Raw genomic sequence first — 27,870 nt, forward strand, 5'->3', positions numbered from 1 at the left:
AGGTGGCAGCATCATGTTGTGGGGGTGCTTTGCTGCAGGAGGGACTGGTGCACTTCACAAAATAGATGGCATCATGAGAAGGAAAAGCATGTGGATATATGGAAGCAACATCTCAAGACATCAGTCAGGAAGTTATAGCTTGGTCACAAATGGGTCTTCCAAATGGACAATGACCCGAAGCATACATCCAAAGTTGTGGTAAGATGGCTTAAGGACAACAAAGTCAAGGTATTGGAGTGGCCATCACAAAGTCCTGACCTCAATCCTATAGATAATGTGTGGGCAGAAATGAAAAAGTGTGTGCGAGCAAGGAGGCCTACAAACCTGACTCAGTTACACCAGCTCTGTCAGGAGGAATGGGCCAAAATTCACCCAACTTATTGTGGAAGGCGACCCAAAACGTTTGACCCAAGTTAAACAATTTTAAAGGCAATGCTACCAAATACTAATTGAGTGTATGTCAACGTTTGACCCACTGGGAATGTGATGAATAAAATAAAATCTGAAATCAATCATTCTCTCTCCTATTCTGACATTTCACATTCTTAAAATAAAGTGGTGATCCTAACTGACCTAAAACAGGGAATTAATACTTGGATTAAATGTCAGAATTGTGAAACTGAGTTTAAATGTATTTGGCTAAGGTGTATGTAAACTTCCGACTTCGACTGTATAACACTGTCCAATTGCAGTAGGAAATTTTGGCACTGGAAAAATAATTTTGGACACTGTCCATTCGTAAATGCCCATTGTAATATATTGCTATCAGGAATTTTACATGTTGGGCATTTCATCAATTTAACAATTGTCATGCTTGTTGAACTCGAGACCCCCGAGCAGTGATAGTGGTTCCTCTTCCTTGCTCGTTGGTGTTGATTTCAGCCTGTCCATTTGGTGATGGTAAATCGCTGCTTAAAGATATTGGAAATGGACAGTGTCCATTGACATATGATACATTGCCAGTGCCAAACTTTTGACTTGTACTGGATAGTGTAATATTTTTTGTTGTTGATTCGTCTCTATCAGCACGTGGACCTGTGTGACGACAAATGTACTAGTCAGAATGGATCACTATTTAATTGTCTCAATTTGTAGCAGACTTCAAAATAATTCACTGTGGGAGATTGATCTTGATAATAAACACCTTTTTGGACTCAATACATCTGTACATTTTTGGGGGTTTGGCCATTCTGGCAATCTTAATTTACATAGGCATTCTAGGGCAGATCTGCGCTTTTGGCACCGTTAGGTTGCTACACAGTACTGCCCTACCAAGCAAAAAGGCGGTAACTAACTAATTTTTAGACAAAATGAGCAATGTCATTTTTGCTACATTATGAAATACATGCTTAATCATGTGGACAAGTATCCTGCCTCTATTGTGTTTTGGAGAAAATTGGGGTCATGTTAGCAGTTACTGCATAAAGTTACTGTGATACCAAGGTAAATAAAAGCATTTTTTCTCACTTCCACACTATGAGCAGTTACTGCCTTTTGAGTGGTAGGGCAGAGTAGCCGACCAGCAGAGCTTGACTTCACACTCCAGACTGGGCACTGGGGGCCTGGGTTGCATAGTGAAAGGTTGGCCCAGGCCTGCCCAGCGTTATCCAATGAGGTTGCAGGGCAGACCCAACAACTTAGTGGAAAACCCATGCACATGTACACACAGCAGAGCGAGCGCAATGACGTGGTGCACATGTGACATAGTAGGTCATTTTTGGGGACCACTTTTGGCTCGTGAGCGCTACTTTTAAGAACTACTGGCTAAAAACTATACAGTGCCAAAATTCAATGTCTTATACTGAAATAACATGTTGCATTGTCTACATGTTTGCATGAAGTGTGATGCCTCAGGCCACTAATTTGTGGGGTGAAAGGGCACTGCTTTCATGTTTCAACTATAAACTCTGGGTCTTCGAGACCTTTGTTTGAAGTGTGATGCACGCAGGCTGAATGTAGCCCTTGAAATGCAGTTCCATATGGTGACTTCCTGAGTGTGCCAACACACTCTTTTTATAGTTCTAGTTAAACAGTCCTATCATGCTGTAAAAGACAAGTATCTTGAGTCACTGTCTTACATGTGATACAGCTCAGGCAATTTCAGTAGTACATTTCTAGAGGGTGTACTTTACTTTACCACTATGCTCCCAGGGTAGGACCAGCACTGTTGAATGGAAGGAAGTGCAATCTGTTGAGACTCATTCCGGATGTTGCATCAAATGGGCATCTCACCTCAGACACCTGACTCACTAGTGACTGTTGCTTCATGATTACCCTTGCCAAGTCAGTAGCAGTTGGCTATCTGACTGTTATCATTTTCTGGTATCAAGTTAGCAGATTGCTCTTTACTTTACAGTCTGGGGGTATTTGTCTGGGGTTACACTTTCTTGAAGTTTAGTCATTGTTGCTTGCTGTAGACCATGTGCAGTGGGGAGAACATTCTGTAGTTGGTGATGTCTGCTTGTAGTTTTTAGGGTTTGATACGTACATTTTTAAGGGGCAGTTCCCCACAGCTGCCCTTGCACATTTCCTGAGTGTTTAAAAACACTTTGTCAGTGGACAGCTTGCTGTAGTTTAAGGACTGTAACTGCTATACACAGTTAGAGAAATACTGTGCCTTTAAGTGCAGGCTGGGTCGAGTCCCACAATGGCAGCCCTCTGACAGGATGGTATGTCAGTCCTGATGAGCAGACCGATTCTGCAACACAGGCTTTAAAAATAGAAAGGCCCTAAAGATCAGCTGTTACTGCACCCTGCCTTCAGATTGGGTCTGTCGCAGGGGGTGGGGGTCTAATGGCGCATGCCAATAGATAACTGGAAATGGCCACTCCATGGAAAAGGCATGGCAAATGACTGTGGTAATGGAGCCTTTTTAAGTGTAGGCTTCAAGGCATCAGGAGCTTGAGGTGGTTCAACTGTATCTTGTTTCTATACGGGTTGTTGTGCAGAGCAGTATTAGGTTTAGGAAAAGTTTCAATGTATGGTTATAATATGTGTATCCTTGACTTAGTATGGACAAGGGAGAGGAGACCACACAGTCGGAAGGAATGTTCTGGCTCAGGAGGTTTGCACACTTGTAATTCTGTACTTTTTGCCAATGTCAAACACTTCAATATAATAATTCAAACAAGGATTTCTGGCACCAATAATCTTGCATTGGTAAAAGTTAATAAATGTTGAAATGTGTTTAATTCAATGGTGCATTTGAAAGATTAACCCTGGCACTAACACTGCCAGGCTGCATCACTCCAACTTTTCACGTTATTCTTATAAACTAACACTAAGAGGCAGTTGATCTGAATTAAACTTCTCTTTGTATGCCATTAATGATGTAGATCTTATGGCTACATCAGTTACTAATATTAACCATTGAAAACGTATCCACACGAACAGTAGGGGTTCGGGGGAAAACTGCTATACAGTTACATTTCTGGATACATATTTTGACGACATATCATTTTGACAATATAGCAATATTTTTGCAGTAGTTGGCTGTACCTGCACCAAAACTCTATTTTTTTCCTTCATAACTTGTTCTCCATCCTTATTTTTAATAAGAGAGACAATGTTTTCAGCACTTTTATTTCCATGACTGATCAAACCTCACTTTTGTCCCTCAGCAGCAGACGTATGGCGAGCAACATGTTTGGAACATCAAATCGCAAGAAAATCACAGTATCAAGTCACTACATATAGAATCCCAATGCGTATCGTATCGGCACCTAAGTAACCCTAAGGAAGTTAGTCAAATTTAATGGATGACAAACAGCGAGCCCAATATGTGTTCAATACAAGAAACTCAAGAGCATTCTTCAGACCAAAGGGAGGGATATGGAAATGAAAGCAGTAAAAAAAATACACGCAACGTGTCCTCACAGTTGAGTCTTTGAATAGTACACAGTGTTGATGATTAAGGAGGCATTGACTCCTTGGAATTAGAAGATGAATATGGATGTAAAGGGACTTACCTCATACATTCAATAAACAAAACAGTGATTTAGCACGTGCAGAGTGTACAGAGGTGTTAGATTAGTTAAGCACAGTGTTTTGTTTGTCAGATGATCCTAAAACATGTATCGATCACCTTGTCAAGAGAAGCTAGAGGGCATTTGATAGAAGATGAGTTAATTGTGCAGTAGCTCCACTGTCTTCTTTCACCTCAGTTCCATTTGCCCTCCCAGCTATGTTGATTCCCCTAGTGTGGTGTTGGATGTCAAGTGCTGTGTTGGCAGGCCTGGAACTCAGCCTGTGGGAAGTTTGCATGAATCTACTGGTAAGAGTTCACCACAGTGTGCTGGGATCACCACCTGTTTAATGTAGGCTATTCCATGTTAATGTCTGCAGTGAACTAATTTCTTGATGCATTGTCAGCCTGTAAAATCTACATAGCAACCTTGGGTTAGACATCAAATGCTAGCCTAATTTTGATTTGTTCCCAGTGTTTAGAAGCTGAATTGAATGTCCTAATTGAGGGATTATAGCTCAAGTTAAAATTAGTCACATTGTGACCTTGTTTTTAAACTGTCTGTATATGTGTCCTATATTCTGTAGTTGGAGTTAAATAGTGAAAAAGTGTGAATACGAAAGCATGTATATTGAATACTTGTCCTCTTACTGTTGGAGGATATGACTGGATTATGTCTGTAGGAGGTGAAAGCTTCACAGTAGTGGAGGTTGATTGACTGCAGCAGTCCCCACACTTTACTGGGATGTTCTTTCTCAGTGATGGTGAGGAAATATGACACCATTCAAACCCAGAGAAGGGTTCAAATAAGTTCCCATTCGTCCTGCTGCACCTGCCTGACACTTTCTTTAGAAACCGGCATGTTTTGAATTGCTCTTTGCTGCATTAGGCTAGCATTCACGACAGCGGTGGACGGGCATCCTCAGGGTAGAGCATCCTCCTGTCTTGCCAAGTACCCCAATCCACAGAGTTGAGCGCACACTAGAGTTTATATGTATTTTTACATGAACCTCCAACTCTGAGTCCCTATGGAGTCGATACTTTAACAATTTAAATTCTTAAACCATACCATGTACCAGTGGAGGCTCCTCAGAGGAGGAAGGGGAGGACCATCCTCAGTGAATTTCAGAAAAATAAATTGTGACACATCTCATAGGTGTCCTTTTCGGATAAAACTATACTAAATATATTCACATGTCACCAAATAAACGATTAAAACACATTGTCTATAGTAGCCTCAACAGCACTCTCTGGGGTAGCACTATGGTGTAGCCAGAAGACAGCTAGTTTCCGTCATCCTCTGGGTACAATTGGCTCATTGTTCTCACCCCCTTCCATGGACTAATGCAGTAATTATGACAACTTCTGGAGCAATTTTTCCATCCGATCAGAGCTCTAGCAGTATTAACTGCCAACCCAGTCAAAGGATCTTCAGCTAGCTAGTGTTGAGTAGTTGACTCAGAGACAGACAATGGTTAAACAAATGTCTTCCAAAATGAAGAAGTATGAGCAATAGAGCTAGCTGTATTTCTTTTCACTTACCTAGCTAGTGAATGCAGCTAGCTAGTTTAGCTTGCTCAAACAGAGAAGGATGCTATGATAGCTAGTTAGCTGGCTATGGCTATCAACACTGGAACTTTTCCAAGTCAATGTAAGCTTTTGGTTTTATTAATTTATTGCCACTGGGGCCTGCCGGTGTAACTGCTTACTGTACTGCAGGATTGTAGCGGGTTTATTAATGCATAAGGTTTAGTAGCTAGCTGTTGAAAAATAACATTAGCTAATATGGTGACAATGAAGTAGGCTGTGTGTAGAGGTTAGCGGTTATGGTGTGAAGGTTTGGCTTGAAGTTTTTTTCCACCTGGTCTCAGACAGCTGTTGTATTGTGCACTGAAGTCCACAAGCATAGGGAAAAGGTGAGAGGAGAGCACGTAGATGTATGCGAGAAGGAATTATACAAACAGCATGATTTGCTGGTTGTATGTGGTTACTATGAAAGTGAACTGTGCTGTCATCAGGGGTGTATTCATTCCTATTCTGTTGAAAAATGGAAGCAAAGGAAGGGTGATAAAATATCTGAATTTGTCCAATAGAAGCTCTCGTTTGCAACTGCACTAATGATTACACCCTAGATAAGCTAGATGCAGGCAAGAGTGTGCAAGGCGGTCATCGTGTTCCCTCATTTTAAACAGCACCGACTGTCCCTGCCGTGTACCTATGCACTAATGATTACACCCTAGATAAGCTAGATGCAGGCAAGAGTGTGCAAGGCGGTCATCGTCTTCCCTCATTTTAAACAGCACCGACTGTCCCTGCCGTGTACCTATGCTTGTCCTCTGTTGCATGCCTTTCTTTGTTTGCTGAAATCCATACTGTTTCCTCATTGCTGTTGCTCTAAAATGGCAACTCAGCGCAAATGTGCATGTGCCAATTTGAATCTCAACATGGAAACAGTCGGTGGTTGCATTTGATTAACGTTTTATTAAAAAGTATGGATGTCAGCAAAAAAAGGCACTCAACAACCGAGGACAAACATAGGTACATGGTAAGGGTTGAATAGTTAAAATGTTGAAGTATCAACTGCATATCGACTCTGTTAATTTACAAAACTGTAGTCTGCTCAACATCTGTGGATGAAATCCTCTATCAGCGCTGATGGTTGTCGAGAATTCTGTTGACGTTATTGTGTTTTGTCTCACTGCGGTCGAGAGACAAAGTAAGTGGCAGATTAAGTTGCCTTGTCAACGTTAGGTGACTGACCAAGGGGAGTGGAGAATCAAGTGTTTAGATTAGTCTGGTACCTTGAAGTTAGGAGGGGCACAAACCACATCTTAGAAAATGTCACTGTAATCAATGGGGCAGGCCAGATAATTGGCACATTTAAAAGTCCTATGCACACGTGTGTGTACGCAGTCACGCACAAACATAAACACACACAAATGCAGAGATTAATTTTACAACTGCATATACACAGACATCTAGGCTACATTGTGTCATATACACAAATGCATGCATGCACCAGTTACCAGTAGGCCATGTTTCTAAACTACTTGATTTTCTTTTTTAAAAGTATACCCTTCTTTTATGGAACAATGAGTTGTCATTTCACTCCTGTTTCAACTTCAGCATTTCCAAATCCATTGGCTCAGCTAAAAAGTATGCCAACTAAAGAAGCAAACTGAGGTTTACACAAACATGGATATGTAAACATTAATTCTCTAAATATTTCTTCATATGTTTAGACATGGACGAGTGGGTTCGGTTAACCTAGCCTGGTCTGACCCTCAAAGGGAAGTTTCCATAAAAGGATGTTGAGGCACTGTGCTTTTGCTTCCTCTTGATGACCTCACACACAGGGCCCGTAGAGATAGTTATCACACATACCTTCCTGTTTATTCGCTTCTAAACCCAGGGAACACTGTTGATTGGTTGGTAAGAAGGAAGAAATGACATGTCAATAATTAACAGTAGGGGAGGGTTGGTAAAGTTGAGCCAAAGGAGTAAGTTGAGCCACCCTTTTTTCAAAGACATCTTACACAAAATCAACTTAGCAAATATTTAGAAGGATCAGGTAATTTCATGGAGTCTGTGGTTTCTTCTTCACATGGAAAAGTGGCAAGCAATATGGGTACACATGACATATCATTACACAGGTGCACCTTGTGCTGGGACAATAGAAGGTCACTCTAAAATGTGCAGTTTTGTCACAAAACACAATGCCACAAATGTCTCAAGTCTTGAGGGAGTGTGCAATTGACACGCTGACTGCAGGAATGTCCACCAGCGCTGTTGCCAGAATTGAATGTTAATTTCTGTATGTCATTTTAGAGAAATTTGGCAGTACGTCCAACCGGTCTCACAACCACAGAACGTGGTTTTTTAGCTGTTACCAAGAGATGCATATATTTTTTTCCCAGTCATGTGAAATACATAGATTAGGGCCTAATTTATTTATTTAAATTGACTCATTTCCTTATATGAACTGTAACTTGTTGCACGTTCTGTTTTTTACTTTTTTGTTTTAGTGTACTTGTTACCATTGCTAACCTTCGGATTAGCAGCTCAGTGGGGTTTGAAAATGACACCCCTTCAAATGGCGTTTTTACCAGATGTATGCCGGGATCGGCACAAGGTCGGTATGAAGGTACTATATCACAATCTGGATCCTGTCCAAGCCTAAAGTCAATCGTCAAGTTTGCTGACGACACAACAGTGGAAGGCCTGATTACCAACAACGGTGAGACAGCCTATAGGGAGGAGGTGGGAGCAATGGCAGAGCGGTGCCAAGAAAATTACCTTTCCCTCAATGTCAACAAAACAAAAGGATCTGATCGTGGACTACAGGAGATGGAAGCGAGAGCACACCCCATCCACATTGACGGGGCCTCAGTGGGGGGACTAGAGCTTCAAGATCCATAGTGTGCACATCACTGACAACCTGAAAAAGTCCCTTCTCTCAGGCAGCATGTTGAAGTTGGTGGAAAAACCCTTCTTCAACCTCTGGAAGCTGAAGAAATGTGGATTGGTCCCTAAGACACTCACAAACTTCTAGAGGCAACATTGAGAGCATCCTGTCGGGCTGTATCGTGACCTGTTACAGCAATTGCACTGTCCGCAACCACAAAGCTCTCCAGAGGGTGGTGGGGTCAGTCCAATGCATCACCAGGGTGACACACTGCCTGCCCTCCAGGACATCTACAGCACCTGGTGTCACAGTAAGGCCAAGAAGATCAATTAACTGAGCCATGGCCTGTTCACCCTGCTACCATACAGAAGGCGGAGACACTACAGGTACATCAAAGCGTGTTAAACAGTCACCACTAGCCTAAGTCACTTTTAGCCGGCTACCACCTGGTACTCTACCCTGGACCTTAGGCTGCTGCCCTATGTACGTAGTCATTGAGCACAGGTCACTTTTTTAAAATGATGTTGACATACAAAACACACCATTTTATATACTGCATCTATTTCTGACATTGCTCGTTCTGAAATGTATTTTTCTGGGTTGTGTTTTTTTATTGCTAGGTATTACTGCACTGTTGGAGCTAGAAACACATGCATTTCGCTGCACCTGCAATAACATCTGCAAATCTGTGTATATAACCAATAAACTTTGATTTGAAATGTTGCAGTTTTATAACACATTTCCTGCACTTCTACAAATTGTGTAATGACTTATGCCATGTTAATATGATATCTGAGTGAGAATGACTAACACAATCAATGGGGGCTCTCTGGAGTTCAGGTGCCCTGTGTGCCTGGTCGGTATTCGGCCATGATAGCTGGCTAGACTAACTACCAATCTAAAAATTGTTAGATGACATGGCTAATTGAGTGACTGTCAGTGACTAAGAAACTGCTGATGCACAACCAAATTTAGAAATTTCACCTCCTACTATTCTTACTCTCAATAGTAAGTTGAGACCCCAACTGGTCGCGGTCCTTAGGGGCTGGAGGCCCTTAGCTACTGCTCGTGTTGCTTATGCCTGTCACTGGCCCTTTTGTTATTGATTACATTACCTACTTTGCCAATTTCGATGTATAAAATGGGCCATAACTTTAAAACTAGCAGAGGTATGTCATCAGTGCACAAAAGAACATTGTACTGTCTACACTCGTTTTGTTGTTTTATATTAAAACATTTTAATTAAATCGATTTTAATCACAACTTAAGGCTTGTTGCTAAGGATTCCACGACGCGGTTAGCTTTGCGGCTGGGACTGCAAGTTTGTTCCTTTTTTTTGTTGTTGTGAGTGTTAGCTGGCTGTACTACAGACACCTGTTGTCGTCGTTGTGGGAAAGACTCATTGTTATCTTTTCGTAAAACAACTGGTTGCAGTAAAGAGCCAACCTGGATGCTAAAGAGATCCTGAGGGAAATCGACGTACCAACAACATTATGCTATGGAGGAACAACACTCCATCATGCTCGCCTCCCTACCACTGAGGAAGTACAGCTCCCGCTCAGCCCAGTCAAAACTGCTCGCTGCCCTGGCCCCCCAATGGTGGAACAAACTCCCTCACGACGCCAGGACAGCGGAGTCAATCACCACCTTCCGGAGACACCTGAAACCCCACCTCTTTAAGGAATACCTAGGATAGGATAAGTAATCCCTCTCACCCCCCCCCCCCCTTAAGTTTTAGATGCACTATTGTAAAGTGACTGTTCCACTGGATGTCATAAGGTGAATGCACCAATTTGTAAGTCGCTCTGGATAAGAGTGTCTGCTAAATGACTTAAATGTAAATGTAAATGAAAGATCTGACTACCTCACAAAATAAATGTAACCCTCTCCCACTCTCTTTTCTGTCTCATCCTCTCCCACTGAATGAAGATTATGGGGAAAGGAATTGTTTCCAAATAATATTTAAAAAATGGAAAATTAACAAATGTACAGAAAGATCCATGCAAAGGCCAAATTAGAGGAAGAGCTTTTTCTCAGGCTATTAAATCGTTTCAGTCTGGAAAAACCCTAGGGCTTGATGGCATACCGGTAGAGGTATATCAAGTATTCTTTGATATACTAAAAGATCCATTGTTAGATTGTTTTAACTACTCCTATAGAAATGGTAGTCTGCCAGGTACTCAGTAGGAAGGTCTGATTTCTCTATTATTAAAACAAGACCCAGATAGACTGGGTCTTTATATTTGCTATCTAAAAAAAACTAGAGGCCCCTTACACTTCAATGTTGTGACGCAAAAATACTAGCGAAATGCATAGCACTCTGAATTAAAAGGGTTTTTACCAGGTATTGTTCATCCTGATCAGAGTTTCTTTTTACATGGACAATATATTGGAGATAATATACGACAACTACTAGAAATAATAGAACATCATGAAACGTATAAGAAGCCGGAAATGGTATTTATGGTGGATTTTGAAAAGGCATTTGATAAAGTAGACTGGATTTTATTTATACATGCCTGGATTATTTTCAATTTCGGTAATTCTTTTGTAAAAATAAATGTATAGCAACCCCAGGTGTAAAATCGTAAATAACGGCTACTTCTCAGAGTTTTGAAATGTCAAGAAGAGTTAAACAAGGGTGTCCACTGTCACCATATCTATTTGTTATGGCCATCGAAATGCTAGCTATTAAAATCGATAACTACATTAGAGGATTAGAAATCAAAACAAAGGTGTCCATGTATGCCAATGACTCAAGTTTTATATTATGTCCGCAAGCTAGATCCCTGCAATGTCTCATTGAAGGTCTAGACAACTTTTCTGTACTCTCTGGACTAAAACCTAATTATGATAAGTGTATAATATTACGTATTGGATCCTTAAATACAACTTTTACATTATCCTGCAGTTTACCTACAAAATGGGCTGATGGTGAAGTAGACACTTGTTATTCATATCACAAAATATATAAATAAGGTCTCCACAATGAATTTCAATAGAAAACTTGGACAAGACCCTGCAACAATGGAGAGGTAAATACCTGTCTTTTTATGGCAAAATGGCCCTGATTAATTTCTTAGTCAGATCTGTTTACTCACTTACTTATGGTGCAGTCTACTCCTGATGATTCCTTTTTCAGATCATATGAGCAAAACATATTTTGCTTTATCTGGGATGATAGGCACATTTTGTCTTGTTTATCTATATATTGAATATGAATTGGGTGGGCTGAGATTTAAATATAAAAGCACTAAACCTCTCTAAAAGCTTCACTCATTAAAAAGTTTTATTTGAACCCTAAATGGTTCTCAAGGAGATTACTAAGAAAAGGTCATCCATTGTTTAAGAATGGCCTTTGTGCAGGTTGCCATGTCTCAGTTTTTGATTAATTGAAAATGATACTTTTTTCAAAGTATCTTTCTTTTTCAAACAAGCATTGCAGAGCAGGCTACAATTTCAATTTCATCCCCCTGAAAAGAGAACAAATATTATGGCAGAACTCAAATGTGATGGTTGATAAAATACCTGTATTTATGGGAAACATGTTTGAAAAGGGTATTTTGTTCTTAAATGATATTGGGATGGTTATGTCCTTCATGGAGTTATCAGAATTGTACAGAAAGGTCTGCTCAATCCAAGAGTACAACCAATTGATTACAGGCAGGTGGCAGCGGGAGGAGGTAGGGAACTGGTCTGTCTGCCCAATATTAAAGATCAAAACTGGCAGAGGAATAAAAATAGCATAAATAAGACCGTATACAAGTTTCATTTGAGGTCCAGGATGTTGACAACTGTGCCATACAGATTGTGAAATAGTTGGGGAGAGATTTTTGATGATTCCATGGTACAGGGTGTATGAGTTGATATATAAAACAATGCAAGATTCAAGACATTATGCTTTTCAGCTAAAATGATTATATAGAATTCTTGCCACCAACAAAATATTAAATATTTGGCATAAAATAATCAAATCTCTGCAGATTTTGTTGTGAGGATACAGAATCAATAGACCATTTATTTTGGTATTGCCCTCAGGTAGCCGGTTTCTGGTCTCAGGTTCAGGAATGGCTGAAAATGCTGTAAAAGTATTTATCTTCAACTCGCAATCTGTGATTGAAATTGTACGTTAAACATCACCGCATAGTTGAAAGATATGTGTTGCGTAGAAATCTGAAGTGGGTGGCCAGCAGAACTAGATGGGATGGGCTGAGGGGTGGTAGGTGGAATTGGATACAAGTGGGAGTTGAGTTGCGGTGTGGGTGATAGAATGATGGTCAAAGATAAGTCAAAATAAAACATAATTAAAAAGTACATTTGCATGACACTGAGGGGCAGTGTTTTTACAACTAATGCCGGTTTTCCTGAGGCTGATGCCGTGCAGGTGTTTGTCCACATGCATATACACACACTCTCATTCAAATAAACACACAAGAACACACACATCCATGTAATAGTGCCAGACATGCACACAAACATATACAGTTGGCATTGCTGTCATGATTTTAGTTGACCTTGATGTCTTTTTGTTTTATTTATTTTTTGCATTGTTTTCTTCTTGTCTTTTTCCTTTTTTCTCTCTGTTGTTTGTGCACTGGGGGGTTCTTTGGGGTAGGGAATGGAATTAATTGTATTTTTTATTTTTCTTCTTGGGGGTACTGTGGAAGGGGTCTCGAACTGTTGAGGGACAGCTATTGGGGAACTGTGGGAGGATCTTGTAGGGTTCACATTTTTGGCCTGGTCGTAGATCGGTCCATGTGCCCTTGAGCAGGGCATTGACGCTGGATGCTTGTGTGTGTCACTCTGAATAGGAATCTGTTGGATGACTGGTACGATGTAGTTGTTGAGCGGCTTCACTGCAAGTATATTGTATGTTTTGAATATTTAAAAAAAATCAAAAGGGAAGAAAAAAAACTAGCAAAGATCCTGCTCTGGAAATGGGATCATCAATATATAGAAAGGTTTGCCAAATGAAGAAAAACATTTCTATTTTCAATATTCATGTTTATTTTAAGTTGATATACGAACATGTTTATTGAAATCAAAATACTACTTGTATTATAGAGCATGCAGTAAAGCTTCATAGACTCCCCCCATTTAAAAAAAAATACAATTAAAATGGTGTTGTAGCACATACAGATGAAACATTAGGGAGTCTTAAAGGAGGCCTGGGTAAGGTCAAAATGTCAATGTTCCAACATCAATTATGCTTTCAGATACATATGTCAAATATACACTACTGTTCAAAAGTTTGGGGTCACTTAGAAATGTCCTTGTTTTTGAAAGAAAAACACATTTTGTTTGTCCACTAAACAACAATCACATTGATCAGAAATACAGTGGAGACAATGCTAATGTTGTAAATGACTATTGTAGCTGGAAACGGGTGATTTTATATGGAATATCTATGTAGGTGTACAGAGGCCCATAATCAGCAACCATCACTCCTGTGTTTCAAATGCACGTTGTTAGCTAATCCAAGTTTATAATTTTAAAGGCTAATTGATCATTAGAAAACCCCTTTGCAATTGTTAGAACAGCTGAAAACACTTGTTCTGATTTAAACTGGCCTTCTTTAGACTAGTTGTGTATCTAGAGCATCAGCATTTGTGGGTTTGATTACAGGCTCAAAATGGCTAGAAACAAAGACCTTTCTTCTGAAACTTTGTCAGTCTATTCTTGTTCTGAGAAATGAAGGCTATTCCATGTGAGAAATTGCCAAGAAACTGAAGATCTCGCACAACACTGTGCACTACTCCCTTCACAGAACAGCGCAAACTGGCTCTAACTAGACTAGAAAGTGGAATGGGAGGCCCCGGTGTACAACTGAGCAAGAGGACAAGTACATTAAGTGTCTAGTTTGAGAAACCGATGCCTCAAGTCCTCAACTTGCAGCTTCATTGAATAGTACCCGCAAAACACCAGTCTCAACGTCAACAGTGAAGAGGCAACTGTGGGATGCCTCTTGACAGAGTTCCTCTGTCCAGTCTCTGTTCTTTAGCCCAACTTTTATTTTATATTGACCAGTCTGAGATATGGGTTTTTCTTTGCAAATCTTCCTAGAAGGCCAGCATCCCGGAGTCATCTCTTCATTGTTGATGTTGAGACTGGTGTTTTGAACACATCACTGAATACCTCTGTGCACACTACACCAATGTGCAGTGATTCTAGTGGGGAAAACAAAAATGCCCCCCCCAAAAAAAAATCCACTCTCAAATTGCTTCCCCTTACCAATCTTTTGTTTTTACACCATATCTTGTAGTACCAAGTTTGAGTAACTTCCTGTGTGGATTGATACTAATACTTTGGCGAGTTACCCCAACATGCAGATCAAATTTGATTTGTCAAACGCTTCGTAAACATCAGGTGTAGATAGAAAGATAGATAGATAGACAAACAGTTTAAATGCTTAGAAAATATAAAGTACCAGTTCCGAAAAGATGTGCAGGGGTACGAGGTAATTGAGGTAGCCATGTACTGTACATACAGTGGGGCAAAAAAGTATTTAGTCAGCCACCAATTGTGCAAGTTCTGATAACAAGTTCAAACAGGTGCCATTAATACAGGTAACGAGTGGAGGACAGAGGAGCCTCTTAAAGAAAAAAGTTACAGGTCTGTGAGAGCCAGAAATCTTGCTTGTTTGTAGGTGACCAAATACTTATTTTCCACCATAATTTGCAAATAAATTCATAAAAAATCCTACAATGTGATTTTCTGGATTTTTTTCTTCTCATTTTGTCAGTCATAGATGAAGTGTACCTATGATGAAAATTACAGGCCTCTCATCTTTTTAAGTGGGAGAACTTGCACAATTGGTGGCTGACTAAATACTTTTTTGCCCCACTGTACATTGTTTAAAGCAAAACTACCAAACCTATTGCTGACGGTGAACCTGAACAATCAAAATAAAATCTATTGTAAAGCCCCTTTCAACAGGTATAGCCAGATGAGTTGTATCTCTGGTATCTTACTTTTATTCCGTTAAAACACCATTTTCAACAGCGCATAGATAACATTAACCTAGAAAAATTATACTGAACAAAAATATAAACGCAACAATTTCAACGAGTTACAGCTCAAAGAAATCAGTCAATTGAAATGGTTGCACGTGGTCTGCGGTTGTGAGGCCGGTTGGATGCACTGCGAAATTCTCTAAAACAACGTTGGTGGCGGCTTATGGTAGAGAAATTAACATTCAATTCTCTAGCAACAGCTCTGGTGGACATTGCTGCAGTCAGCATGCCAATTGGACTCTCCCTCAACTTGAGATCTGTGGCATTGTTTTGTGACAAAACGGCACATTTTAGTGGCCCTTTATTGTCCCAGCACAAGGTGCACCTGTGTAATGATCATTCTGTTTAATCAGCGTCTTGATATGCCACAGCTGTCAGGTGTATGGATTATCTTGGCAAACTAGAAGTGCTCACCAACAGTAAACAAATTCAAACCAAAAATTTGAACTTTTTGTGCATATGGAACATGTCTGGGATCTTTTTACATGTGGTGTTTATATTTTTGTTCAGTCACTCGACTAATAAAGCCTAATATCGTGCAAGCCATTTTAGCATTTGAATGTTAAAGGTGCAAGATCAGAAACAGGACGCCTTCTCCACGTTCAGGAACAGGCCGCCTACTCTACGTTGGTCAGTGCACGAAGCTGGGCAGATTTTTCCTAGGGTTGTTCTACAAGTCATTTTGCATGCTGATCAATGACTGTCAACATAGTTACATGCTTAGTTTGACACTGAAGGAGAGGATGCATCAGTTTTTTTTTAACTTTGATTTTTGGAATGTAGAAAAAGTAATATGAGCGAAAAATGTGAATCGGCAATTCTTAATGTTTGAATAGATTTTCGGACCGATGTAAGCTACATTTGGATCGATTTGGGGTCCGTGGACCAATGCAGTCGTATTTTATGCGACCAATTGAAATGTTTATCTGTGAATCGTTACATCCCTAGTGTTGCAATGTAAACCGATACTGCCTTAAATCTAATGCCACTCGGTCTTTCCTCCCTACCCTAAAATGAAAAGCCAGACTGAGTTATTTTGTTTCTCCTCAGGGACAACAGGGTGGCCCATACTGCGTGAACCAATGAGAAACGTCTGGACGACCTTCCCAAAACAATTTTTAGCTTGGTGATGCTTGCCTTGGTTGCAGCCTCTTCCACAGTATCCACAACAGCTTTTCTGCCAAATACTAACATGCCAGCTTCATGTTACCGACTGTATCATACCACGCATTGGAGAATTTTCTAAAGTAAGCTCCATTGTCTGCAGGTGACTGTGCTATCAAATTTGGAAAACAGGTGAGATATTTTTGTAAGCAGTCTTGTGACCATGCTTGGATGCCAGAGTAAACTTTAGTGTTCCACTGAACCTCATCAAAAACTGCTTTAATTATTTTCACTGCAGTCTAGTTTTGTAAATTGCACTGGACTATTTCACAGATTGAATTACACTGCCCCCTTGAAGGAAGCTTGAAGCAAACTGTTTATTTTACCCTTGTGCACTCGCGCGTGCACACAGCTGCTGACCAGTTTTTCTGAAGAGCTGAGAAAGTGGCAGCTGGTCGTGTGTGTGTGTGTGTGTGTGTGTGTGTGTGTGTGTGTGTGTGTGTGTGTGTGTGTGTGTGTGTGTGTGTGTGTGTGTGTGTGTGTGTGTGGTGTGTGTGTGTGTGTGTGTGTGTGTGTGTGTGTGTGTGTGTGTGTGTGTGTGTGGTGGGGGGGCTAAGGCCTCAGGTGACATGTTCTGTCATTGAAGAACAGGGGGCAGCTGTCAGTTTATTTTCCATTTCCTCTGATCCAGGGGCCTGTGCAGTACTTTTGCACATTCTATCCTACCCTAGACCAGGCCTAACCATCATACCAGCCATGCCTAACTGTTAGGCCGATCTGCATGCTGTTAATGTTCAACAACGCATGTTTCAAGTGGGTTGTACGTTCCACAGAACTAGACGAATGGTATATCATGAGTATTTTTATTTCATAAACTTAAAAATATTAAATATAACAATTTCCCTACAAAGCTATTTTTTTCATCCACAGAATTAATTATTTGACTGTGACGAAACCATGTGAGAGAATATTTTTATTTCAAACCTCTGTGCTCAGTGACTGACACTTTGTTTTGGATGTCCCATGTTGTGTACCCTGGCTCTGTTTTTTTTCAGTCAGTCTGACTCTTATCTGGCTACGTCTCTACTCAGCCATATTTTGGTCATTTAAAAAGGTTGTTTAGACAATAATACTCCTTGTCTGTGTGTGACGCGGTCTCTTGTTTAGTGTCTGGCATAGAACCTTGAGTCACTCTGTCTGTGGGCATAGAATAGGCCGGGACTTGGCCCTGCTGGGATGCTATTGCTAGGTCATTGTTAGTGCCTGCTCAGAGCCCACACCCTGTTGGAAAGCAACAGAGCTTGTGCAAGTTTATAGCATTACCAGTACGTCTATACTTGGTAATCAATGTGGGTCTTAGAAATAGTCCCTAAAGCAGGTTATAATTATACTCTTGACTGTTCCAATCAAGATACTCTGCTGCTTTAATCCATTTCTGGTTGGACCTCATTTTCCCAAGTTATTTTAACCTCCACTCAAATATCGGAGTTGTTCTGTGTCCTCTCTTTGTCCAGTCTGTCAGCGCCCTCTGCCTTTTGATAATGCCCGGACATGTTGGTTGGCTGGCAGTCGGGGTGGAGGGGCTTGGGAGTGAGCCTCACTGGGGGCCCCGGCCAGAATGGCATTCAACTGGGGTGGCACTGAGACCTGCGATAAGGGCTCTGCACTCTGAGAGCGGTCAGCGATGGGATCAGAATGACGGGATCCAGGCCAACTCCCCTGCCCCTAGAACCAGCGGCAAGGCACTGAGGGCAGCAGGGCCTCATTTGAGAGCCATGGTGCCTTCTGGTTTTGCTGATCTTCCTTGGCACTCTAGTATTGTTTTTGTTGTGGGATCACCAACCACCAGGTTATGAATTGTTGATCAAAGTTGAGGAATGAAATGCTACTCATTTAGCTTCACGCACAAAACAAATATTAGACAGCAAAGCTCTTCATCCAGGAGAGTGTTCTCTGCTGTTACCAAGAAAAGCTTGAAGCTAAATATAACTAGTTACTAAGTTAGCAAACAATATGCACAACTGCAGAGCATTTAGCACATTTCAGGCAGTTAATTAATAGTTCTAAGATATCTAGCTGGCAAATATTTACTTTTGAATTCCATACTGTAAATAGATTTGCTTTCTCGAGTCGTTGTTTGCATGCAAAGAAAGTGTGACTGGGACTACTTTTTAAGCTTCATAATGAAAAACAATTTGATGGGGAAATGAAGAACGTGATCTGCTTTTTCTCCTAACGTAATTGCACAAGTTGACTACAGGTATTTACTTAAGTAGCTACAAATATTCACATTATTAAAATTAAATGGTCAACTTTTTGGGGACATTACGTTTTTGAAAATGATACCATCTGGGTGGTATACTTTATATACCATATACGGGGTATTTGGAAATACCGATGGTAAGATTTAATACCGTACCAAAAATGAAAGTGGCTAGCATGCAAGAGAGTTTCTTGTTTACAGTAGAGACAATCCTCTCCTGGATCAGGATCACTGCTGTCTAAATGTTTTGTTTTTTTTATGTTTGGAAAGAAAGCACCCCTTGTGTGCACTGCTGGTTATAGTAATGGTGTGAAAATCTGGATACCGCCCAGCCCTACCCTCCATACATACTCACTTTGCCCACCTATTTGACCATGTTTTTTTCCCCAGGTCCCATCTCATGTGCAGCATGTTTATGTGCAGCCCATCTTAATGTTCTCCCTGCATCCTTGAACCCATCGACAATACCTTTTTGCATCTACTTTGGATCTCACACCAAAAGTAGACAATTGAGCGACAGGCAAGGTTATGGTTCCTGCAGCACTTTGTGGAATGGCTCAGAGGTGTGTCAACATCACCCATTTGATGCAGTGAACTACCTCTGGGTCTCCAGAGGACAGTCACTCTAATGAAATCCAATTGGAGCGTTTTTGATGGAACTTGGGTCCATGTAGGTCATTAAATATAGCTGTGCAGAAGGGGAGCAGCGGGTGGAGAAAGAGATTCATTCTCTGTCACTCTTCCCTGGCCCAGTTAGATGTGGTATTTAGTAGCACCAGGTAAGAGACTTTATGTTGTCATACCTGCTATTTGAAGCAGGTTTTGTTGGATAGGTATGTGTCTGGTAGTGTTGTCACAATACCAGATTTTTTACTTCGATACAAAGTTTAGTACTAAAGTACTTGATATCATCACGATACTCGATACAAAAACGATACCACGTTTAAAAAAAAAAGTGTATTAGCCAAAGTCACAGAATGGCACTTGATCCAGACAGATCTTCTGAGTTCAATATCATTACCTTTTTGAGATTTTTAAATGTATGCATTAAAGACTCAAATATACAATCAATTTTACTTTGTTTTTATGGAGATTGATAAAGCAATGGTAATCCTTTATTTGAATGGTAAATCTCTAGTCTATTGATAAACTGGGTAAATCATGATGTAGCCTAGGCCTATTCACAATACAGGTGAATGCATATTCAATGGGACTTTGTGCATGCGTTATTGAGCTTGTTTTGGCTGATTTCATGGGGCTACAGATGAATACCTATCTGTTATCCCTTCCTTTTTGGACATATTTTATTGTACTGGTCAACAACATTTGCATAGAACAAGCACTCTTCTTTTAAAAAAGTGTGCGCAGTCTCTTTTTAAAACCCATGATGTCATTCACCCACAGTCAGTTTGAGGCTCAAGCACTAAGATACAATAAGAACTGGAGACTGCTTCCAAGATGACCCAACCGTTGTTTAAGTTAATCTACTCGCGTTCGCATACTCTGATTCCTGGACCATATATATCCAGGTTGCGTTCGGTTTATACTGACCAACATCACATATGCACTAGCAATCAGTGCCCACAGAGAGCAGCGACAAGGTTATCACATCATGGCAGACAGTGGATGAATATAAAATGTTAATATCTGAGGGGGGATCCTAATTTGTTGACCAGAGGTGGTTCGAAAGAAAAGTAGTGGGCGTTTGTAAAGGAGTGGGTGTGTCAAGTGCTCTGCTATAGGTAAAAGTTTTGATTGAGCACTTTTACAAAAATGTTTTAACTGTCTCTTACCACACAACTACCGTACATGTAGCTACCATACTGTTTGAGTTTGGACTTGCTTGTCAAGCGGGAGCGGAGGGCACTGTGTCCCGGTGTTGCCGTTCATGCCCTCCCCATTGAGTAGTAGACTGTATGTAGGCTTTGTATCAAAGGGACATCTTGTTGGTTATCAATATTCTCTCTGGCAACTGAGTTAGGAAGGATGACTGTATCTTTGTAGTGACTGGGTGTATTGACACACCATCCAAAGTGTAATTAGTAACTTCACCATGCTCACTGTGATAGTCATTGTCTGAACTCTGGCCCCTTGGGCTCAAGCAACGATTTTCTTACCAATAGGTCCCCTTCTTTGCGAGGCATTGGAAAACCTCCCTGGTCTTTTGTGGTTGACTCTCTGTTTGAAATTCACTGCTCGACTGAGTAACCTTACACATAATTGTCAGAAAACAGATGGAATTACCCAAAGTAACAAATTCTAGTACCGAACAGTTTGTTCTAGTATCGAAAAAGTACAAAAGTTTCAGTATACTGTGCAACCCTAGTGTCTGTGGGACTACATTGTTTTTGCGTAAACGTGAAACCCTAATAGAAAGATGGGGTGGGAGACTTCTTAGCATGTTGTTCTCTCTAAATGGTATAGGAAAGGGTGTGTTGCTGGTTGCGAGACATGACCACTGTATGAGTCAGCATTCTAACTTCCTTCTAATAGTTAAAGTACTTGAATAAACATTGGTTTTCTGCCAGTAGGACCATGAAACAAGTGTTTGGCAACATTATAGTCAAGTGCAAGTTTCAAGATTCTTTATTTGTATATTTTTTTTTGGGGGGGGGGTGGAGGTGAGTGGGATTATTTAAGATACTCTTTGAAGAGGTAGGGTTTCAGGTGCTTTCGGAAGATGGGACTCTGCTCTCCTAGCTTCAGAGGGAAGCTGGTTCCACAATTGGGGTGCCAGTACAGAGAAGAGTTTGGACTAGTCTTACTTTTACTAGTTGAATGTGAACACAAATATAATACTTTTTTTTGTATTCAAATATGCAAATTAGGGGATGTCTTTAAATATGGTCTTATTTGCATATCACAGATTCATTTTTCCAGATACTGGATCAAGTCAGCCTAAATATTTCCGTTTCACCTTAAGACACTCCAGGACTAGACTTATAGTAGACATGGCCATTTGTGGATAAATATTTTTTCATCGTATCTGTAAAATACAAAAAGTACTAGAAAGAAAATTTGACAAAATATCAACATTTCCCAAAATCAAACTAGTTTTGGTCACATACACATGGCTAGCAGATGTTAATGTGAGTAGCGAAGTGCTTGTGCTTCTAGTTCCAACATTGCAGTAATATCTAACAAGTAATTGAACAACTACCTAATACACACATCTAAAGGGATGGAATAAGAATATGTACATAAAAATATGTAGATAAGCGATGGCCGAACGGCAAGGTGAAATAGATGGTATAAGGTATAGTGTATATACATACGAGATGAGTAATGTAAGATATGTTAACATTATTAGTGGTGTTGTTTAGCCTTTCTAGGGCAGGCGTTCCGCTAGCGGATAAAATTAATCACTAACCTTTGATCTTCAACAGATGACACTCATAGGACATCATGTTACACAATGCATGTATGTTTTGTTCGATAATGTAAATATTTATATCCAAAAATCTGTTTACATTGGCGCCTTAGGTGCAGTAATGTTTTGATTCCAAAACATCCAGTGATTTTGCAGAAATAATCATAATAAACCTTGATAAAAGATACAGAATAAAGAAGTGTTATTCACAGAATTAAAGAGACTTCTCCTTAATGCAACCGCTGTGTCAGATTTTTTTATTCACGGAAAAAGCATAATCTGAGAACGGCGCTCAGAACCCAAAACAGCCAGAGGAATATCTGTCATTTTGTAATCAACAAAGTTAGAAACAACACCATACATATTCACTTGCCTTCTGATGAAGATCATCAAAGGTACTCCCAGTTGACAATAAATGACTGATTTGTTCCATCATTTATGTCCCAATAGCCACTTGTTGTTAGCGTGTTCAGCCCAGTATCCATCTTCATGAGGCGCAGGCACTTCGTCCAGACAAAAACTCAAAGTTCCGTTACAGTCCTTTAGAAATATGTCAAACAAAACATCAATGTTCCAACTAGAGAATTCCTTTGTCTTCAGAAAAGCACTGGAACGAGAGGTAACTCTGTCGGGAGCGCCTGTCATGAGACCGGGGCACTCTGCCAGACCACTGACTCAGAGGTCTCATGAGCCCCGCTTTATAGTAGAATCCTCATTCTACTTTCTAAAGATGGTTGACATCTAGTGGAAGCCGTAGGAAGTGCAACTTTATCCATATCTCAATGTGTATTCAGTAGGCCAAGCTTTGAAAAACTACAAACCTCAGCTGTCCTACTTCCTGGTTGGATTTTTCTCAGGTTTTCACCTGCCATATGAGTTCTGTTATACACAGACATAATTCAAACAGTTTTAGAAACGGCAGTGTTTTCTATCCAATACTAATAATAATATGCATATATTAGCATCTCGGACAGAGTCTGAGGCAGTTAACTCTGGGCACGCTATTCATCCATAAGTGAAAATGCTGACCCCTATCCCAAAAGGTTTAAAGTGACTTGTTATCAATTTATTAAAGTGTCCAGTGGTTTGAGTGTCAATGTAGGCAGCAGCCTCTGAGTTAGTGATTGCTGTTTCACAGTCTGATGGCCTTGAGATAGAAGCTGTTTTTCAGTCTCTCGGTCCCAGCTTTGATGCACCTGTACTGACCTTGCCTTCTTGATGGTAGCGGGGTGAACAGGCAGTGGCTCGGGTGGTTGTTGTCCTTGACGATCTTTTTGGCCTTCCTGTGACATCGGGTGCTGTAGGTGTCATGGAGGGCAAGTAGCTTTCCCCCGGTGATGCGTTGTGTGGACCGCACCACCTTTTGGAGAGCCTTGCGGTTGAGGGCGGTGCAGTTGCCGTACCAAGCGGTGATACAGCCCGGCAGGATGCTCTCTATTGTGCATTTGTAAATGTTAGGGTTTTGGGTGACAAGCCAAATTTCTTCAGCCTCCTGAGGTCTTCTTCACCACACTATCTGTGTGGGTGGCCCATTTCAGTTTGTCTGTGATTAGTATGCCAAGGAATCTGAAGCTTTCCACCTACTGTCCTGTCAATGTGGATAGGTGGGTGCTCCCCCTGCTGTTTCCGGAAGGCCATGATAATCTCCTTTGTTTTCTTGTCGTTGAGTGAGCGGTTGTTTTCCTGACACCACACTCAGTGCCCTCACCTCTTCCCTGTAGGCTGTTTCATGATTGTTGGTAATCAAGACCACTACTGTTGTGCATGGTCACACAGTTATGGGTGAACAAGGAGTACAGGAGGGGGCTGAGCATGCACCCTTGTGGGGCCCCGGAGTTGAGTCAAGTGAAGTAAGAGATGTTGTTTCCTACCTTCACCACTTGGGAGCAGCCTGTCAGAAATTCCAGGACCCAGGGTTCAGACCCAGGGCCTACAGCTTAATGATGAGCTTGGAGGGTACGATGGTGTTGAATGTTGAGTTGTCGTCAATGAACAGTACAGTATAGGTATTCCTCTTGTCCAAATGGGATAGGGCAGTGTGATGGCGATTGCATCGTCTGTGGACCTGTTGGGGCGATAAGGGGGAGGTGATATGATCCTTGACTAGTCTCTCAAAGCACTTCATGATGACAGAAGTGAGTGCTACGGGACGGAAGCCATTTAGTTCAGTTATCTTTGCCTTCTTGGGTACAGGAACAATGGTGGCCATCTTGAAACACGCGGGGACAGCAGACTGGGATAGGGAGCGATTGAGTTTGTCTGTAAACACACCAGCCAGTTGGTCTGCGCATGCTCTGAGGACACGGCTAGGGATGTCTGGGCTGGCAACCTTGCGAGGGTTAACACGTGTTTAAATGTCTTACTCATGTCGGCCACGGAGAAGGAGAGAGAGGGGGTGCAGTCCTTGTTAGCGGGCCATGACGGTGGCACTGTATTATCCTCAAATCCGGCAAAGGTGTTAAGTTTGTCTGGAAGCGAGACGTCGGTGTCCTTGACGAAGCTGGTTTTCTTTTTGTAATACGTGATTGCCTGTGGACCCTGCCACATATGTCTTGTGTCTGAGACGTTGAATTGTGACTCCACTTTGTCCCTATACCGACATTTCACTTGTTTTGATTGCCTTGCGGAGGGAAAACTACACGGTTTATATTCGGCCATATTCCCAGTCCTTTTTCCATGTTTAAATGCGGTGGTTCGCGTGAATGCCGCCCTCCAGACATGGTTTCTGGTTAGGGTAGGTTTTAATAGTCACAGTGGGTACAACATATCCAATGCATTTCCTTAACATCTCAAACACAGAGTCAGCGTATAGGTTGTTGTTCTCTGAGGCTGCCCAGAACATATCCCAGTCTGCATGAGCAAAACAATCTTGAAGCGTGAATTCCGATTGGTCAGATCAGCGTTGACTAGTTGTCACAGGTACATCCTGTTTGAGCTTCTGCCTATAAGACGGTAGGAGCAAGAGGCTAGGCTAATGGAAATGACAACTGCTTATACTACAGGGCTCACAAGGAAACCTCTGCCCTCAGGCTCGAGCTAGCATGAAATGTCATCCTACTGAGCTCTGACTATGTAACTGATACTCTCCCCAGGGAGCTAACAAAATACCTATAGGCTTGGGCGATACCCCGGTATACTGTATATTTCAATATAACGGTGGTATGATTTTCAATACCAGAGGCTGTGGGGGTGTGTGCTACACCTCTGCTTAAAAGTTAAGTATAACTATAATACATCTAAGATGTGTGAAATTATATCCAGTTCAGGGCTGCAGCTTTGCATTTGGTTTGCTAACTTGCTAGCTAAGTGGGTAGATGTCAACATCAAGCATATTCGTTACAGCAGAGACATTCAATCCCCTCCTGGATCAAGATCCCTTTTGCCTTAAGCTGGGTAGGCACTACACAACTTTTAAAATCCTAACATCATAGGGCCTCCCGAGTGGCGCAGCGGTCTAAGGCACTGCAATGCTTGAGGCGTCACTACAGATCTGGGTTCGATCCCGAGCAGTTGCCGCACCCGGGAAACCCATTAGCCGTCCGGTTTAGGGGAGGGTTTGGCTGGCCGGGATGTCTTGTCCCATCGTGCTCTAGTGACTCCTGTGGCGGGCCAGGCTCATGCACGGTCGCCAGTGGTACGGATTTTGCCTCTGACACATTGGTGCGGCCGGCTTTTGGGTTAAGCGAGCAACGAGTCCGTACGGGAGTTGCAGTGATGGGACAAGAGCAATTGGGTGCCACGAAATTGGGGTGAAAAAGGGTACAAAAAAATGTAATACTAACATTGTTGAGCCTCACATTAAACAGTCTTTCCTGTAGTTATTTTGTGTTGCCAAAATAGTGGTGCGCACTCTAAACAATGTGGCATAGACGGGGTCAAGATTCTTCACTTGGTGTTGAGTATTCTCCCTACCATGCTGTCTCGTGAAAACAATGATGTGATTAGTTTGTAACGTAGCTACGAGCTCTGCTTCAAAGCAGCCTTATAATCTTTCAGACCTTCACAATTGCTATACAGAGTTGCAATATCTAGCCAACATTTTGAATTGAATTAACATTGCTTGTGAATTTCAGAGCTGTAACAATTTGACACTACCTTTTGGTTAAAGGCGAGTACGAACGCATACTGGTGGTAGTCATCTCTCCTGCTCGAGAGTCTATACCTTCTGGGTGATGTGAAACAACCTCATCATTTCACTGGCTTCTTATCTATTACGAATCACCGATCTCTTAACTTGTCGTTGCACATCTCACACTACAAAGCATTGCAGATTTTGTACCGATAAAATCAAACATGTTTGAGCAGTCCCAGATGTCCTGATATTTTCAAAGACTACATCGGTAGCCCTCCAGATTGTCAGATGATTCCAAGTGCAGAATAAGGCTTATGTGCTTGCCAGAATCCTATTTTAACCCCCTCAGTTGACATTTACACTCCTCTAACCACTACTGCGTCATCCACCTTTCCTCAATTGGACTCTGTGTCCTCTGCCAGTGGTGTATGCTGGTACAGAAACAAAGGCCCTATTCCAATCGAAAATGCATCCTCCTTCCTTACTCCATTCCTTAAAGGGATCCCTGATCTCACAATGTTGAATAGTTGAAGGCAGGGGCTAGCTTTAATCTATCTAATCATGTGAGATCAGTGATTACTTCGAGGAAGGCAGGGCTAATTTCAACAGGGCCTAGATCTGTATAGTGGAGTTCACCGTTCAAGGCAGTGGAGTGTAAACTGGTCTAGAATGTGTCAACGACTTGGAGTTCTTTCACTCTGCCTGTATGTCACACTCATAATGTGAATGAGGAGGCCCTTTTTAAACACATTGAAATGTTTATATATCAAATGCAGGGCATAAGTAATATGTTTCAGTGCATGTGGGAGTGTGTGTTTTGTGTGTACCAGACCATTGCTTTATGGGAGTTTTTCCTGTTACTTGGGCAAATGGGCCGCAGTTGGGGAAACGCAGAAGGGCGAGGGAGGAGGGGTTATAGCATTCTGTGCATGTCGAGCTTGCACAGTGACCCCGCCTAGAGGCAACAAGTTCCCAGCCACATTCTGACAGCCTCAGGGGCAGGAAGGAAGTGCTTACTCACTCTCTCTTGCGCACATACACTCGCTCTCTCTCGCTCTCTTTCACCTCTCTCGCTCTGTCACTCACCCACCCTCTGAGACAGAGCCTTTTAAGGAAAAAGCATTTCTCTCACTCAAGTGAAGCCGAGTCAACACACACAAGTACACACTGCTTGCGTAAACACACAGACACGCAAACATAAAGCATTGCCACACCCAAAGTAATGTGTTCACGTAAATATACAAACAAGAATACACAATATAAATGTGGAGTACTGCATATAGATTTTTTTTTTATCAAGGGTTGCATGTAGGGCTGTGATGGTCATGGGATGACTGTAATTGGCCAGCCAAATGGCCGAGGTCTCGTTAATAATCGTTCAAATCGATTTTCTCCTCATCTGCTCCTGGACTGAATGTGCTACCATAGACATAGAATGAATAGAACTGGTATCCCCATTCAAGTCAATGGTGGACAGGCAGCCATTGCGAGTCAACCATAGGAGCAGAGCAGGAAGTAAAAGCAGGATGTGTACCCATCAATCTGTGCTGTGATTTGTTGATTCAACTCAACTGACATTACAAAAAAATACATTACATTGCATGAGCCCCATCAGTTAACATCATTTGAATGAACATTCTACATTTCAGCAAGGAAGAACAAAGTTTCATCACGTTAAG

General features: G+C 41.4%; 1 protein-coding gene across 18 annotated transcripts in view; it reads left to right on the top strand.

Annotated features, from left to right (window-relative positions):
* LOC124041228 (leucine-rich repeat flightless-interacting protein 2-like) overlaps window positions 1-27,870 on the top strand; it is an 82,015-nt gene that overhangs the window by 4,440 nt on the left and 49,705 nt on the right. The gene's annotated exons all lie outside the window — the stretch shown is intronic.

The sequence above is a fragment of the Oncorhynchus gorbuscha genome, linkage group LG01 (genome assembly GCF_021184085.1).
Source record: "Oncorhynchus gorbuscha isolate QuinsamMale2020 ecotype Even-year linkage group LG01, OgorEven_v1.0, whole genome shotgun sequence".
Lineage (NCBI taxonomy): Eukaryota > Metazoa > Chordata > Actinopteri > Salmoniformes > Salmonidae > Oncorhynchus > Oncorhynchus gorbuscha.